At 41.9% G+C, this 17,704-nt stretch overlaps 1 protein-coding gene across 5 annotated transcripts in view; it reads left to right on the top strand.

The window, feature by feature from the left end:
• OSBPL5 (oxysterol binding protein like 5) overlaps window positions 1–17,704 on the top strand; it is a 151,728-nt gene that overhangs the window by 30,922 nt on the left and 103,102 nt on the right. Inside the window, exon 2 of one of the 5 annotated variants that reach the window (XM_049820516.1) lies at window positions 380–425. The exons of 3 other annotated variants lie outside the window; for them this stretch is intronic. The gene's annotated coding sequence lies outside the window, so the exon portion shown is untranslated. Of the gene's footprint in view, window positions 1–379; window positions 426–9,790; window positions 9,811–17,704 lie in introns of those variants that run through there. One more of the 5 variants, XM_049820514.1, reaches the window with a different exon arrangement.

Here is a 17,704-nt window from a genome sequence, read left to right as displayed (position 1 = left end):
ATTGCAAGACAAATGTTGTTGTCTTGTATGCGTGTTAATTATTTTAAAATTGGCTAGCAGTTAACTACTTATTACTTGAAGTCCTTTATGTCTTCAGCTTAAAATCTAAACTATAAGGGAATTCAGAGCTCTCTACAGTTGACTAGAAGTACATTTTAAAAGGTAGTCTGCAAGCTTGAATTTAGTTCACTTTGCCTATGTTCTTTGGTAAACGTGTAGCTCCAGGAGTCTACCTGTAGGTGTGTCTAGTTACTGTATTTTTTTCTTCCTAGATTTTTAAGTAGCTAATAGTTGAGTAAGCGAAAGCTGGGCAAAGGTATTGTGTTATTATCGGTTGCTTTATTCAATACTCAAGCCTCCTTCACTTTTTTCTTTAAAGGGATTTGAGCCTGACAGCCTGCTGGGTTGTATAATGGTTGTGCCAGGTGAGTAGCACCCTGTGCCACAGCTGCCAACTGCATGCTGCACCCACCTTCCTCTCCTTCCAAAATACTGCTCTGGCTCTGGAAATGTCTACATTTGAACCTGGTCCAGGTCTTGTGACAGTTCTTTACATGCCTTCTTGAATGCACAAGTTTAGCCACAAAATAATGAAATACGCTTTGAATCTTGCCTCACATGCTGCAGATCTGTGGGAGGAAGATGGTAGTAGCTGCTTGAATGATTTACAATGTTGCATGTAAGTCTTGGGTGGAATTAAACTGCTATAAAATGAGCTGCTGCCACAGGAGCAATGTAGTAATGATTTCAGGGTGCTGAAGAATGTCAAGATTTGGGAGAATAGCCACGCTGGACCATTACCTCCTGTGCTTTTGTTTCTTGTTTTTGTATCATGGTGTTCCTGCTTATGGCATTAACATCAGTGAGTGGGACATGGAAAGGAGCTAAGGATGCCTTTAGAACTGTGAGGCATTTCAGTGCGGTGATAAATGGTAGAAATGACTCCTGAACTGTCCTTTGAAGAATTTCACCCTTCTGTTTGATACCACTTGCTCTGTGCTGCTTCTTCCTGTGCTGAAATGATTGCTGTTGAGGATACAGCTGTGAAAAGGAGTTGGGAGTGTGGCTGGTTTGTTTTTATCAGCAAATGCCATGCTTGAGGGGGGATTTGGGGTAGGTCAGGTAAAGGAACAGAGGCCCAGAGTCCTCCTCTTAAACTTCAGGCTCTTCAGTGAGGTATGAAGGGTACGGGGCCGTTGCTGGTCTCCAAGCATCTCTCAAGGGTAATTCTTTGCAGGGGCATTGGTAATAAGATTGCATAAATCTGGACCAAAGTGTGCAATCTTTATGCCATTAGTTCCATCCCCAGCCTAATTCAACAGGGACCAGAGAACCATCTTTTTTCTATTTTAGAGTCAAATACCTACTTTGCTGGCATTTCTATCCTTGGTTCATTAAAATTAGAACTGTTCTGTAAGATCTCAGCCATTCATTAAGCTAACAAACCAGTCCTGATTTTAATTTCTGTGACTGGAATTTAATCTTGCACAAGTCCTGGTGCACAGGAAGCTTATAGACACTTCTATGATTGCCTTTCAGCAGGCTCATTGGTACTTATGCCACAATATTGTTATTACTAGCAGGGACACACTAATGCCTTCCTACTTAAAACTGTCTAGGAATCTATTAATGGGGTGGCCTTCTTCCAAATTGCAAAAAAGGAGCAAAAGCTCATCGGACAGTGTAAATGGTGATAATTTCAGCAAATGCTTTCTGTGTAAGGAGATTGATGTTTTAAGTGTCTAGGCAAATTGGTAATGATGATCAGCAATTCTCTACCATTCTTCACAAAGGAACAGGTCCTTGAAAGAAGCAATTAAGTGCAGCCACCTTCTAGACTGAGCTAATGCAGACGTTTCCTGTTGTCCTCTAAGTTAACTATTAGACCTACAAGTCATGTTTAATGAACTTTCTGCTTCTAGACCAGCAAGGAGCCTGCAATGAAGCTGGGGAAATGTGACCAGCATTATGGCAAGTGCCTACTGCAGCTTTCAAATTACACTGGACAAAGCTGTGATTTCCTCATAGTGGAAATGGGATAAACCAGGAGATGAGCAATAATTCTGCAGCAGCTGCTGTTCCTGTCATGCTGTTTGCTCATCTTACAGGTAGCTACTGCAGAATGAACATCATCTGGTTCCCTAATGCAACATATGGAAAGATTACAACTTGGATGTCTGTGTACATCTCGACTCTGTATTCATAAATGTGAGGAAGAGATCTAAATTGAGGGTAAAAATGAATGCAGTATTATGTAGAAGCTTCATTGTAAGACTCCTTTTACTTTGCTACGGGAGACATCATTAGCACGGTCTATATGTTGCAGTAGCCCCTGAACAGCTTCACCTGCCCAGCTTCAGGATGATCAAATTTAAAGCCCTGATTGAGTAAGGAAACCCAGAGAGCAGTTTCCAGATCCATTGTTTTGTTTAACAACAAAACTCAGTTTCCTGGTTGTCTCCTCCTGAGCCAATGTAAACTTCTTGCATCCATAGTGTCCTTTCACAGGGTGATCCTACTTGTGTGAAGAACAGAGATGCTGTCAGCTTTGCTTTGTAGACTCAAGGTCCTGCCTTGGAAAAGACAGCAAGCAATCAGTTGTTATCCACATTGATGCTGGTCATACTTTTACAGACCTTTCTTTTGTCCCCCTAAGTCAGGTTTTTTCCAGACTAGTACGTACATGTATTTATGTAGGTATCTCTTGTCCTTTATTATAGGCTTCACAAAGTTGCCAGACACAAACATTAGTCATATAGGCCTGTAGTTCCCCAGATCCTCCCAAAATCTTTTCTAAAGGCTTTATGTTTTTCACTTTCCAGTAATCCAGCTATCTCAACTATGAGTGTTCTTAAAATTCTCAAGTGAGTGCAGTCTAGTCCTGATTTGTTACTATTCCTTTTTCCTATTTGTACCAGAAGTCTTCCTGTGATCATTGAAATTTCAGATAGATCCTGAAAAGGCTCCACTGTGAGAACCTCCCCAGTTTCTGTTTGTGTTTCTCTTGCAATTAGATCTACGTAGGTTTTAATGGATATGGTTTTTGTTACTTACTTGAAACAGCTTTTAGATTAATTCCTGCTCTAAAGAATATCAAGGGGCTAGCTGTTTCTTTCCTGTTTGTCACATTTTATTTTCACGTTGTTTCAATTCTCTGTAAAAGAAGAAAAAAACCCCAGACAAACATCTCACACTTGGGATGGTTTTTGTTGCTCTGGCAAGGCAAAGGGATCTTCAGATTTGGAAAATTACATTTATGTCTTTTTACCCTGACAGATCAGTGTAAAACAGTTGCTGCTGTAAATGAGAATTACACCCCATAGTTTTCTTCTGGCAAGACAAAGAATACTTTAATACAGATATGTAGTACTTAAAATGTTCATAAAAGTCACTTCATTGCTCTAAATGTAAGCAGTCACATTTAAAGAAAAATTAAGTGCTGCTCTTTCCACATTCAAGACAGCTCATCTAGGTATGACTTGCTTCTCTCCTGTGTTTAGCCAGTTCCATCTCATAAGACCATCTATCTTTTGACTGTGATGGGATTGAACTTTGTGCGGACAGGCTCACAGCTCATTTTCACACTGTGAGGACAGCTTATGGCTTTTCACATTGATTTCTCTGTGCCATTATAATGTTATCAGCTTGTTTTCATCCCCTGGAGGTATGCAGAAATGCAAATGCTAACCTAGTGCTCTCAATTTCTTAGAAGCAGCTGAAGCCAATGAGTTTTGTATGGAACTAAATTTCTTTCCATCTCATCTATTGTAACATGGAGTCTTTAAAATGGTACCCAAATCGGGCAATTGGCAGGCAGGTAAATGATGTTTCAGCACACAGGGCAATTTTTTTTTGCCTTTACTCTGATTTCAAATTGCAACATTTTGGTTGCATTTTTTGCAAGTCCAAGCAGGATAGTAAATACTGACTTGCCAATGCTAGTGAAAAAGTGTGCTCTAGGCTTCCTCAGCACCTGAGCTGTTTTAACAGTCAGCTCTCTTAATTTGTTGTTGGGCTTTTTATAAATGTCTTCACTTTTCATGTTTTTGTTATCATGAGAGCTAGAAGCCTGTATTTGCTTAAATAAAAGCTGATATGATTTGTATTCACATGTCCCCAAGAACTCAGGCTTGAGGAAATATACTGAATGCCTTTAAATTGAAAATTAAATGGCAAGTTTTCACAACAAAGTAAATGATACAATACAACACTTTATTATTTTATAAATGTATTTTTTATTATTATTATGTAACACTGGTCTCTGAACTTTTCAATAGGAAAAAAGAAATTTAAGATGTTCAGAGCTGGGTGCCTTGGAGCTGAGAGGTCCTCTAGGCACTTGTATAAAAATTGTTGGCTTTCAGAAGTGCTGGCTCTTGCGATAGCTGCTGGAGTTGGTAAAATCTGTGGCTGCCTTTGAAAACCAGGCGGGTTTTGTTCAGGTGAGCAGATGTGGAGTTAGACATGGACATCTGGGCATCACATTCTGGAATTAGGTCTGCAGTATCATTTTTACTCCCCAGTCTGCATCTCCACCTTGTTTGTGTTCACCTGTAGCTTGGTCTTTCATCTGCTGAAGCCACTGACAAAACTCCTTTTTTTTGTTTGTTTTGGGTTTTTTTCCCTAGTATGACGTGATTTGGCTGTATACTCTTCTATCTTTTAATCTAAGATCCAGTAAGGTAAACAGGAAGACTCCCACTGACTTTGGAAAGTTTTAGGCCAGATCCTTTCATGATTCTCTCTAATCACCTGCGGAAAGTTGTATGAAGAGGCAATTCCTGATAACTTTCCTGAAGTCCCCTTTGCTTTTAGAGATCATTCCATTATTTTAATAATGCCAACACCAAGGTAAGCGTGGTGTTAGCTGAGAGGTTGTTAGCTTTGATGTTTATTAGCACAGCAGAGGTTACTGGAGTTCCTTTTGGTTATATATTTGTGTTTGTAAAATTTGGCAGGAGGTATCAGGAAGAAAGGTAGGCATTCTGACTTGGGCATATGAACTGAAAGAAAGTAAAATCGAGTTTCAAGTCACAAAGTTTCCTGTCCAATGCAGTGTTATACCTCATAACACAGAATACACTGAATACAAGAGCCCCAGACTACATTTGAGATCCAGTTGAAGTCCATCTTCCCAGCTAGATGGGAAGACTGAAAATATTCAGTGTTTGGGAGGTTGCAGAAACATTTATTGAAGGTGAGAAAGTTTCAAGGCTGAAAGAGGCGCCTAATAATAATATCCCAGAACTCGGGTAATTTATAGGCCTTTACATGCTGAAGGCTATTGTTGATGACAGTTTTACACCCAGACTCAACCAAGTAGTCCTGCTCTGCAAACCACTGATGTACATCTTAGTCTACATAGGCTTGATTAGCCTATATCCTGCTGGTGCTTTGTGTGCTTAGATACTTGTGTTTTGCTGAACTGGAACATTTAAGCATGTGCTTGAATATTTTGCTGAATTGCTGCCATAGAAAGGTGTTATAAATTGAGTTTCTGTAATTTCTGAAACATTGCAATGAGTACTTCAGAGAAAGATGCTTCCCTGGATCCTTTTATGCTAGCACTTATGTAGTAGGTTTTTTTGGTGTTTTTTTTCCTCAAAGTTAGCCATTCTGTCACATTATTCTTATACTGTGTTAATTCTTTTTGCTTGTAATTCAGAGACATTTTTGGAGACTGTATTCTTCTGTTAAGTGAAATAAAACTTTATCCTTACACATCTCAGACAATGACATCTATTTATTTTCAGCTGAGGACATTTTGTTTTGAACTATTAGTCTCAAGATTTATTTCTGCATTTCCCTGTCTCCTTTTCATCAGATATAAATGCGGAGTCATGATTGTTCTCCTCAGACCCAAGCCTTCAGTGTCCTCTCTTCTTGGTTTCAGTTTGATTACAGCTACATCAGGAATACTGTCTTGAAATCCAGACCCCAAATATGTGGCTTTCTTCCACTGAGCGAAGTACGTTCTTCTGTGAAATCCAATGTGCAAAGTGATTTCTGGGCATGAGCCAAAAAGGATTCACAGATGTGGAGTGGTCAAGATTTTTCAAATGTCAGGTTATCTTAAATCTCTGGTATGTTACTTGGATGTGCTGGAGAAGATCCCAGCTGTGATGGATTAACCCTGGCTGAGCCCACCAAAGCCATTCTATCACTCCCCCATCCTCAGCTGGACAGGGGAGAGAAAATATAACAAAAGGCTTGCGGGTCGAGATAACGACAGGAGAGATCATTCACTATTACCGTCACGGGCAAAACAGACTCAGTTTGGGAAAATTAACTCAATTTATTACAAATCACCAGAGTAAGGTAATGAGAAATAAAACGAAATCTCAGAACACCTTCCCACCACCCCTCCCTTCTTCCCGGGCACAACTTCACTCCCGGATTTCACCACCAAGTCCCCCCCCAGCAGCACAGGGGGACAGGGATGGGGTTTATGGTCATCACACGTTATTTTCTGCCGCTTCACCTCCTCAGGGCGAGGGCTGATCACACTCTTCCCCTGCTCCAGCGTGGGGTCCCACCCACGGGAGACAGCCCTCCACGAACTCCTCCAACGTGGGCCATTCCCACGGGCTGCAGTTCTTCACGAACTGCTCCAGCGTGGGTCCATTCCACGGCGTGCAGTCCTTCAGGAGCACACTGCTCCAGTGTGGGTCCCCCACGGGGTCACAAGTCCTGCCAGAAAACCTGCTCCGTGGGCTCCTCTCCCCACAGATCCGCAGGTCCTGCCAGGAGCCTGCTCCAGCGTGGGGTTCCCACGGGATCACAGCCTCCTTCAGGAACCTACCTGCTCCGGCGTGGGGTCCTCCCCGGGCTACAGGTGGATATCTGCTCCACCGTGGACCTCCCTGGACTGCAGGGGGACAGCCTGCCTCACCAGGGTCTTCACCACGGGCTGCAGGGGAATCTTCGCTCCGGTGCCTGGAGCATCTCCTCCCCCTCCTTCTTCACTGACCTTGGTGTCCGCAGGCTTGTTTCTCTTACGTGTTCTCACTCCTCGCTCCGGCGGCTGTTTCGCTCCGTCCCAACTTTTTTCCTTCTTAAAAATGTTATCGCAGAGGCGTTACCACTATCGCTGATTGGCTCGGCCTTGGCCGGCGGCGGGTCCGTCTTAGAGCCGGCTGGTATGGGCTCGCTCTCTCTCGAACACAGGGGAAGCTTCCAGCAGCTTCTTACAGAAGCCACCCCTGTAACCCCCCCCCCGCCCCCGCCGCCAGCTACCAAGACCTTGCCAGACAAAACCAATACACCAGCTTGCAAAATGTGGCTGCTGAGCTCTTCGAAATTAGGATCTCTTACATTCTCTCCACTTTGGATGTCCAAGTTGCTATGTGCTTTTCACCACTGATATAACAAAAATGGCCCATTCTTTTTTTTCCTTGAACTGAAGAATATGACTGACACTCTTAAATAACTAAGGAAGACTATTAGCTATATTCAGAGAAGAGTGAGGTCTGTTTCTCTTTCAAATTTGCAGTTTATTTAAAACTAATTATTGAAAGTCCTAACCACTTGTATATGTCTGTAAGCTGAGGTGCCAGTGGAATCTGTCTTTTCTGTAGCTAAAGGAGGAGACATAGGTGTATTGCACTGATGGATAAGTGGCAGACAGAGTTGTTACTTGTAGGCAAAGAAATAAAACTATATTATATTTCTATCCCATCCGTTGTGGAGAGATGCCGAATGGCACCAAGACTTGGGATGTAGGTTCATATCGCACTCAGCTGATATGAGGGCCAGCTGCCCCTCCACTGACCTCCCTTTACATCGCCATTTGCTCTTGTCTCTTTTTCTGAACAGTACCCATGCACATAAAAAAAGGTCCTACAAAACCATCTATTTTTGGGATGGTTGAACTCCCTTAATCAGCTCACTGTGCCTCTCAGCAAAGATGCAAGTGCTTGGAGCTGCCTTCCCTCCCAGTGAGGAGCAGACATTACCCCTCTTGGGAGCAGCTCTCTGTCGAAGCCATGTTGCTGTGTGATGAAGCCTGCATCCCAGGAGCAAAGCCTGTGTCCTGGGTTCACAGTCCCACCTTGGGATGCTTTGGATGGGGGCTCCAGTGGATGGCTGAAAGCCAGGGAGGGTGCACCAGGCCCACTCTTACTATCTCTGCAGTCAGTTGGGTAGGAGGGAGGATTGCTGCTATGGGGCAGTTCAGAACAGGGACTGGCAGGCTTTTCTGAGCCATCATGTGGAGGAGATGATTACTGATTCATAAAGAAGGGACCAAAGTGAGTATATTCCCAGCCAGCTTTCATAAATGTGCTCCTAAATCTCACTGTCTGAAACCTTCCACCACAGACATTTACTCACCAGCCTTCTGGATCATCCTAGCTGTTTTGACATATGATATTTAGAGGCAAACATCCAGCCTAGCCTCTCTTTCACAAAAGTTCAGTAATCACTGCAAATCATTGTGCATATAGTTTGGAATTGCAGTTTAGATGGTTCTGAAATGACCCTTGAAAATGCTATTAAGTGAGGCTATGGGCAAGGATGAATCAGTTTTGACTGTTTGAAATCCTCTGGGCTGGTTAAAATAGTGATTGATGTCTTCTCTTACACAGCCCGGTCGTCTTCCCAAGCATTTTACTGAGCTGTATCTTCTGGAAATTGATGGATAAGCTCTGGACAATCTTGCTGCTGCAGTTGTGAAAGGTATTACTCCCTGCTCCTGTTTCTTTCCTGGGGGTACTGGACTCATAACAGAAACAGCAGAAGGAAACATGCATTAGTAGCTGCAGTAAAAAAATCCAGGATCTCAGCCTAAAAACACTTCTTAAGCTGCCCCAAGGAAATTCTTCAAAGCCAGGGCACAGTTAGTGCCCCTGTTTAAGACAGGGCACAGCTCATTTGTTAATGTTGCATTCTCAGATATACCATTTTAAAGCTTGATAGATTTTTCTTAAGCTGGCTTTTTTTTGTTTGTTTTGACAAGGACTGGTGAAAAGCCAAAGTGGTATCTGCTGGGCCTTTCCCTCCCTAGGGTGTTTGGGGACAGGAGGCATGGAGGCTTCTCTTAAAATGCACAGTACAATTCCAGATGATTTAAACAGATGAAGAACCAACTTCACGCTCTTGTCTCAGATAGGTGTCTTGCTAAGGTGTTGCTTTCCTTTTCGTGTCACTTTAGACCTGGGGTAGCTGATATTTTCCTTTAGGTCTCAGTTCTGGGAACTAGGGGATTGCCCAGAAATGCAACCAGTGCTGAAACATGTTGAATGTCTTGCCTCTCCTACTTGAAAAAGAGGAAGGAAATAACAGAAGAATTACTATATTTTAAAATATCATTGTTTTGTTGTTTGTTTTTTTGTTGTGTGTTGGGGTTTTTTTGTTGCTTTGGAGTTTTTTGTTTGTTTGTTTGTTAGCCTTGAGTTTTATGGTTTGACTCATGAGTATATAGTGCTGTGTCTTGGCAGCTCTGTGAGCATGAAGGAGTCTTTTGGTCATCATGGGGAGTTATGCTGAAGGGCAAATACAGCCTCATAATTATTCTAGTTTTTCTGTACAAGCCATGCCTTAGTGTCTGGAACTGCACAGTTTCCAAGCTTCCGTGATGTTCCTCCTCATGTCTTGTGACACCTCCAGCAGGAACACAGAAAATAATGTTAGCCAACTAGCTAGGTATTCTGGGCAGATTGTTCTTGCTTAGTGCTGTGGTGCTGTGTAACAGGATGTTGTTTCTTTTCTCATGTTGCTACCTGGTCTGCTTGAAGATGATGATGGTATCTGTTTCAGAAGCACTGTTTACACATGTATCCTTTGTCCTCAGCATGTTGGTTATACTTCAAGGTAAGAGAAATTTCTCTCTAGGAAGAAATTCTATGGGAAACAGGAGCTGCATTTTTAGCACAGAAGCTCCAAACAATCTTGGTCATCTGGAATGGGATACTTAGGGGGTTTTGACTTTTTAAATAGGGGCTCCATCCTGCAAGCTCTTGTTGCTTCACAAAGCAAAGTCATGTCCAAGGATCTCAATGAAGAGCTGTTAAACCTGGGCTTGCTGTGAAGTGATATGGAGTTTCCTGACACAGAGCAGCTCTCCTCCAGACTTTCCACATGCCCTGCACCCCAGGGTGTGGGGCTCCATTTCTCGGCTTGGTCTTGACAAACATTCTCTCTCCTGTGGGTCTTACCCAGAGCCTATCTCTTTGAAGGTGAAGTCACTAGCAACACCTATAATCTGTGCTGCTTACTGATTCTGGGGGTGGAGAGTGGTTTCAGGGCTCCATATTAAGAATTTGTTGCAGTGTAATGAACCAGGTGTCATCTCGCCTCTTAAATCAGAGAGCCCAGGAAAAATTGTCTCACTGCCGTCTCTTCAGGACAATGTTGGCAGACGAACTGGACACTCTGTGGCCTCTGCAGACTATGACAGCAGCACAAATCATGACCTAGAGGACAGTAATTGTAGCTAAATTATTCCCTTACCACTTCTATCAGCAGCATTTTTCATTTCACAGACGTGGCTTTTGTCTGACACCCGTGCTCTCTTTCTATTCTGCTGATAATCCTCCAGTTGCATGTTTTCTTTATACATCTCCTGTTGTATTATTTTTCTTGCTGGAAAACCCTTTCACATGCCAGCAAGAAGTTTCACACTCAGAATATGTATTTTGAAAAAAATCTCCATGTAAAGACCAACCTTGCTTTTATAACAGATGTCTGTTTGTCAATCCAGACACAAAACAGGTAATGACTTGGGATCTTGCCAGTAACCCCTATTCCTCCACCTATAATAATGAGATAATGTGTTGCAAATTAACTCTTTGTCTTATACTGGCATATCCCAGAAGAATCTCCAAATGTGTTTGCTGAGTTTGTAAAACACTATTAATGTAGATCTCTCTCTCCCTTTCTTCACAGACACCCCCATGTTGACTTGTGGGCTTAGATTTTATTTCTGAATTAAATTCAGTAGCCAGGAATAGGAGAGGAGAAGAATTAAGAGCTGGGAGAAGATTTTTCTGGCTGTGATTTGAGAAGGAATAATGGAACAGATACTTTGTGCCAGATACAACAGTCTATTTGGGTTCTTAATTCTAAGTGAAATAAATGGAAATGCCAATAAAATACAGACCCATTCTGATGAAATCAATGGTAACATAAGGAATGTAAATAGCTTGTTGAATATGGTCCCTACTATGGTTTATGAGGAAAACGGATGAGAAAGTTATCCCATCAAAACATGTCCGTATTGTAGTAACAAAAATGAAGATGTGAAAATGAACTGAGCAAATCAGAAGCAAAAAATCAGTTTCTCTTCTCTTTTGAACAAAAGCAAGCAGGATAAAAGAATGTCTTTTGGTACTAGAAATCTCTATGCTAAGTTTCAGCCAGGGAAGAATGTTATTTGCATCAGGTAAAAACATGTTCCAAATTCTAGAAAATGAGTCCCTTAGCATGGAAATGCTGATCCAGTCCTAAGTACACCTTTATAAATAACACATTAAAAAGAACAAAACCAAATCTCTTTAAACCACTCCCAGTGGTCTGCATTAGATGAACTACAACTGGCAGAAGCAGAGATATTAAATCTTTAATCACTTTCACAAAGGGGGGAGACCTCTAAAGATGTACAGCTCTCTAAGATTGAGCCACTTTTAGGAATTATTAATTTAAATTTGACCACCAAAGCCTTTTTGTTCTTTCTAAATAGTTGTAACCTGGAGACTACTAAAAGGTCTGCTTTTCTCAGAATGTATGCTGATGTGATCTTAGCTGAGACATCTTTCTGTGTACATTGAAATACAGTGTGAGCTATGGGAGACAAGATGAATTTTAGCCAAAGATAAATACAAACAGTGCATTTCAAGCTTTAGCAGAAGATATTTCTGGTCGCAGCCTAATAGGCAGCTGTCTCTTGGTTGCAGTATTGCTTTGGCTCCTGCCAAATGAGTGAAGATGACGCGCTTTAAATTTTTCTGCCAATTTTAGAGTCCTGCTACTTTGAGCATCTCTGCATTTGTTGAGCGGTGCATGCATGTATTCCTGCTCCTTCTGAGGGCACTCTTCGTGCAGGTGTCTTGCATTGAGACTATCCATCAGTCTTTGCAGAATGAGAGCATAAATAATTTACAAATTAAGAGACTGAGTTGCAATACAGTGCTACAGATGCAGTACTGTATAAAGTACTGTTAATTGACATGGCTGTTGCAAAAGCATCTACTCAAATGTATTTACTTTGCCCACTGTTCCTGGATTTAAAGGACAAAACCTGTCATAAAATAAGTGCAAGTAGTTAGCAAATCAGGTTTTTCATTGTCAGTTCTGCTCATGTGGAATATAAGTGACCTCTTGGAATGTATGTAGGTAGATCAGGTCCTTGGATGATCAAATTCAGCTCAATTCCTCTAGAATGAGAAATTCAGTGGGAGACATAAGAGGCAGACCAAACTGCAGCTGAAAATTATTTGACATGTGTCTTTGTAAGGTTCTATAAGGTGCTTAAAACTGCTCAAATGGTGTTGATGGAGGGCAGTTCTGTAAGGAGCCAGGCATTCTGAGCCACTCCAGATGATGTGAGCTGAAGGTCTGGCTCATTAAAGCTGATAGTCACAGGTCCTGAAGATGCATGTGCATAGCTACCTTAAACATGCTGTGGGAGGAAATACCTTTTTGAGCGTGAATATGCGCTAGTATCTTTTTTCATGTCCTCTTCCATATATGTGCATGTATATACATGCATAAATGTATTTACATGTTTATATAAGGGAAAAGGGAAGAGGTGCAATATACTTCAATTAGCTTATTTCATATTTGCATGTCTTTAAGAGAGTTATGTGTCAGAGGTAGCAGAAGGAAGGGTTAGAGTTGGGAGCACTGCCTTGGAGCTAGGAGAGTGTGCAGTTTGTTATTAGATGCAAACAATTTCAGGCTAGTGAAAACGGTCAGATATAATTTTAATAACCCTGGGAAGATCACTGGTTTGACTGTCTTCTCGTTATGTGCCTTGGGAATGGACTCAATGAGATTGCTGGTGTGTTCTTTTATTGGCTTGCCTTTCTATGACAGCAAAGCTGATGGGCTTACAGCATTAGGCTTTTTTTGCAGGAGATGCTGAGTGAATGTGTAGAAAACAGCAATCCCAGAATACTGTCAGTTCATTGCTGTTAACAAGTGGGGAGCTGGTCCTGATGCAGGACCAAAATGAAGTTGCCTTCAGTTCAACATGAGTCATGTGAAACAAATACTCTGCAATTCTGAGTGAATGACTCCTCCCTCTTGCACTTCATCCAAACCAATTCAAAAAGCCACATCATCAACTGGAAAGAAAATGCTTGCAGTCACGAAGCAAGCAGGGCACCAAAAGGGGTCTGTCTAATCATTTTCATGTGTTGCTAATGGGAAAATACAGAAAGCACGTCGTCTGCAGTAGCAGGCATTTTTAAGGCTTCCACAAGCCAAGGTTTTTTAATGCTTGTATGACTGCACAGTAATTGGTGTCATAACTTTTACTGGTCACTGTCCTGCAGAGAAATTACAGTCTGTACCTGAGAGATGCAGTCAGAGCTCTTGCCCCAGGGAGTTGCATGTCATAGCCCAGACCCGATATAACATAGGCAGCAGAAGGTTAACAGGACAGAAAGCAGAAAATGTAATCAGGAGACCTGGGGGTGACAGTAGGGGAGGGAACAGTCACATCTTGCAGCCAAATACATCTGGAGAGTCATGTCAGACTGCTGAAGATAAACTGGTTCATAAGATCAGTTAGGCACCTGGAGAGCTCCATAACCAGAGACTATCCTTATGAGTGGTTGTGATAGAAAATGTAGAAAACCTGGACTGAAACTTATATTTGAAGTGTATTGGGAGTTTTGAACATACGACAACTGTTTTAGAACGTAAGATGTACCATATACTGCTGCTGACTTTTGGTGTTGCATATTTCCCTCGTCTTTCTCAGTTCACAGACTAATTTTCCCAGCTGTGTGGCAGCAAACCCACTCCTAGTCACCAGGTCAGTTGATAATGGGTTTTTGTTAGCAAATAACATTGCTTCCACTGGTCCCAGCAGAGGTTTTCTTGGTCATTTGAAACACAAAGGCAATCTAATGTTTTCCTCTGTTTGGTAAATCTCCTTAGGCCTGTCTCAAGGTACCAAGGAGTACAAGATCTGGGATCTCATTTATCTTAGAAAGTACCTACCTACTTATGAAATTAGTCCATGTGGTCAGCCAACTTGTGTTCTGGACTGAGATTCTTGGTTAGGTGTCACTGTGGGCTGCTGCCCTAGAAAAGAGGTTTGAAATCCAAAGAAGTCCAAGGAAACTTTTCTTGGCTGGTCCTGCCCAAACTGGCATTGCTGTGTGTTAGTCACAGCCCTCGGATATATACTGCCATTTAATTTTTAGGGCTCTTTCTGTTTTACAGCAGTCATAACTGCTTGCAAGGGGGGAAGAAAACCCCAACCACATTATGAAGTAGATTAACTTTCATTTCAGTTGCCCTTTTCCTCTCAGTGCCTTCCTTCCATCATTGCCAGGAACCTCTGTCTCGGGCAGCACATTGAAAGCAAAAGCCTAAACTTTTCCTTGTTACTGTTCTGGGTGAGCTGTCGTGTATAAACCAGCAGTACCTTTTGCAGTGATTTTTCATGTTGACAGCAAGCAGATACTGTTTGTTTACCTTTGTCATTCTATGGGAGGCAAGGCTGGGGGAATGTCAGCTTATTTTCTGAAATGCTAGCCTTTTCAGCTGAGAGCTTTCACTTTGCTATACTTTCAGAGCTGTTGGTGCATTTGGGGAAAGCCTGCCAGTTTGGGGTCATTTTGAATAAGTACCTACCTAACAGCTGTTTATGAAAAATTGCTACTTTGCATAATTTTTGCATATTTTTTTGTCCCACTTATTCATTCTAAAGGCCAGCTTTCATAATATATGTTAAGGGTACAAATCATGTTTGCTGAAGCCTGTTAAAACCACAGAAAATAGCCCTGTGTTTCACTGTAAGAGGTGTTTCCCTCTGATCAGTTATGGTGTCTTCTGAAACCAGAGAAGTTCCCCTCATGAAGAAGAGGTTGATTCTGATTTGCTTGTCTTAAAAATAGTGTAGTGCAGAGCATGGTTTTGGTTTTGCAGCTTCCTCTCCATGTAGTTCCAAGCTGACAAGATGCTTGTTTATGAAACTGAGAGCTTGAATATCTGGCTGTTATCAAAATGCCAGTGCTATAATTGGGAGCATATGCTAAAAGAGTTGAAAAATGTACGAAGGCCTTTTACGTGATTAAGTGCATTTCCTTACAAAGATATGACAGATTCCAGTAAAGGTTTTTCTCCAGCATTAAAGTGACACTGCAGTGATTAGAACCAAAAAGCTCCTCTTTCAGTTTTTCACATGCTTGCTCACACAAATAATTTTTGAATCGGAGAAAACATGATAAAATAAGTGTTGGATCATTTTGGAGTTTTTGAAGTCATAAAATGATGCTTTTCTCCATTTTTGTGTTTAGAAATTTGAGTAATACAGAAAACTTGTCTGTAAAAGTTTACATGGCCTTTAACAAGGACAGGCTCCTGGAACTGCCTGTAGAAAGTTGTTCTAGAGACGTGAGGTTTTAAATGAGAGCTACATCCCCAGTAGTGCAGCAGCATTCTTGCTCTTTATACATTGGCAATGCTCCTCCAGATGGCAGAGGTTTGAATCCTGCATGGTCTGAACAGGAACACGCACATAGCAAAGTCCAAACACAGCTGTGCTTATTTCAGCCCTTACACATTCAAATGCCCCTGGATGTGCTGTTATGTGTATGTGAGAGCTGTCAAATAGACGCAGTCATTGGCTTATGCTTTGTAATCAGATGTATGTGGGAAGCTTACAGTGACAGGCCCCTCTTTTGCAAACGTTTGCACACTTCAGTAATTTCACTGGTGTGAATAGGTCTGTTAGGCAGGAAAGCACTTGAGGCTTTTCATTTTTTCAACTTGGGGGAGTTTTAGTTTGAAAGACAGACTGAGAGGACTCTCTCCTTTGTCTTGGACACAGTCTGAATAGGATTCTTTTCTGTCACTTAATATTATTCCTGCAGGAGCAAAGTGAAAGAAGAGAACTTAAGATATGTAGAGACCTGGATACATAAATGTTAGATTCGGATATAGGTATAGATGTAGATTGAACTAAGAGGAATGATCACAGAAATGAAGTTATTTATCAGTGTAAAACCAGGAATGAAGAAAAGATTTGGAGATTAGTCCAAGTTTAATGAAAGTCATTGCTGTATGCCCTCCTGAAATGCTGTATCTTTGCTAGAACCCCCCTAAGGTGCAAACTGTCACACAGCATTTCATATAGGCAAGATAGATGACAGTACCTCCAGGTACTGGGTTTCTGTAGGGGTTCTGCCCTTGCTTATCTTCCTCTCTTGACTTGTGTGTTGTTATATTATGGCTAATTACATCATAAGATATCAAAGGCGTTTTTTCCAAATCTTGTTATCGGGCCACAAAGTTGCTGGTAGCCCATTTAAGGTTTTATTTGTTTCCCTTTCACTGAGTGACTGCAAATTGAGAACTTCCTCCTAAGTGGTCCCTTTGAAAAATGCTGATGTGATTCCTGCCCCTTCCCATGCTCTAGCTGTGAAAAGCTCCCTGGTTGTGTGGAATGACCTTCCAGGCAGTGTGCTGGTGAGAGTCCATTCTATACGTTGTGATGGAAAGCAATGGGAAAAGGTAATTAGAGTGGGATTTAATGTGATACGTCAAGCATCTGTGAGATTGAGTTTACAGCTCCAGATTGGAGCATATTATGCCTTCAGCTTGATTGATCTATTAATTTTACAAACTTTATACCCATGAAGAGAGACACATGACAGCACCCAGGACTGCAGTACGCCATTTATTTGCAGACAGATTACCATATTCGAAGCAGGGACGTGTGCTTTTTGGCTGCCTTGCCTTGCAAGCGTACCTCATCTTTGAACTGGAGGGATCACAACAGAGGTGGAAGGGCAGACTGTGAGTAAAGTACTAGGAAGCAGCTTCTGCTGCACCGAGGTTATTGGGGGGGTTGCCACCGAGTTCAGAGTGAATAACATCAGGTCCTAGACTGTGTTCTTGGAGACTTAGTTCTGGTTGCATCATCCCCTCTATCTTACTCCATTGTTGGTTCTCAGTACACCTCCAGCCTTCAGTGTGCCAAGGCCAGGCTCCCAGTTGATAGCTGGAAAGGCTCAGCGTGGAAGATATGTCCTTTGTCCAACCTGTGTGTGGTTCTGAGCTGTTGGTGGCTTGTTTTGGATCTGCTGCCATGTAAGCTAGGTTCAGCTGCCATTGATTTTACCTTCCTTCACTTGTGAAGTGGCTGCACCAGCAGTTAACTCCTGAGTCCCTACAGTGGTGGGATGGAAGGCTGGAATGAAAATGCACAGCTTGGCCAAATTTCAGTACTTTTCTATAGGAACAGCACTAGGATGTATTTGTAAGTTCCTGCTTCCAAAAGTGGGGGTGGGGGGGATGTCAGGGGAGGGTTTTGGTACTAAAGTTTTCAAAGGGAAGGTCTCTGGCTAGTGTGCAAAATTCACAGTATCTCTACTCATTCATAGAAATCACTGATTATCTCTGGTTGAAATATCCTTTAAACCAGCCCTAAGGCAGGTCATTGAGATGCTGAATTTCAACACAAATAGTTGAAATTCAGTTGAGTAGAAGTCCTCTACTGAAAAGTCTTAGGTAACTTTAATTATAAGCC

This window comes from Accipiter gentilis, chromosome 17 (genome assembly GCF_929443795.1).
Source record: "Accipiter gentilis chromosome 17, bAccGen1.1, whole genome shotgun sequence".
NCBI classification, from domain to species: Eukaryota; Metazoa; Chordata; class Aves; order Accipitriformes; family Accipitridae; genus Astur; species Astur gentilis.
This window is presented reverse-complemented; position numbering and strand designations above follow the sequence as displayed.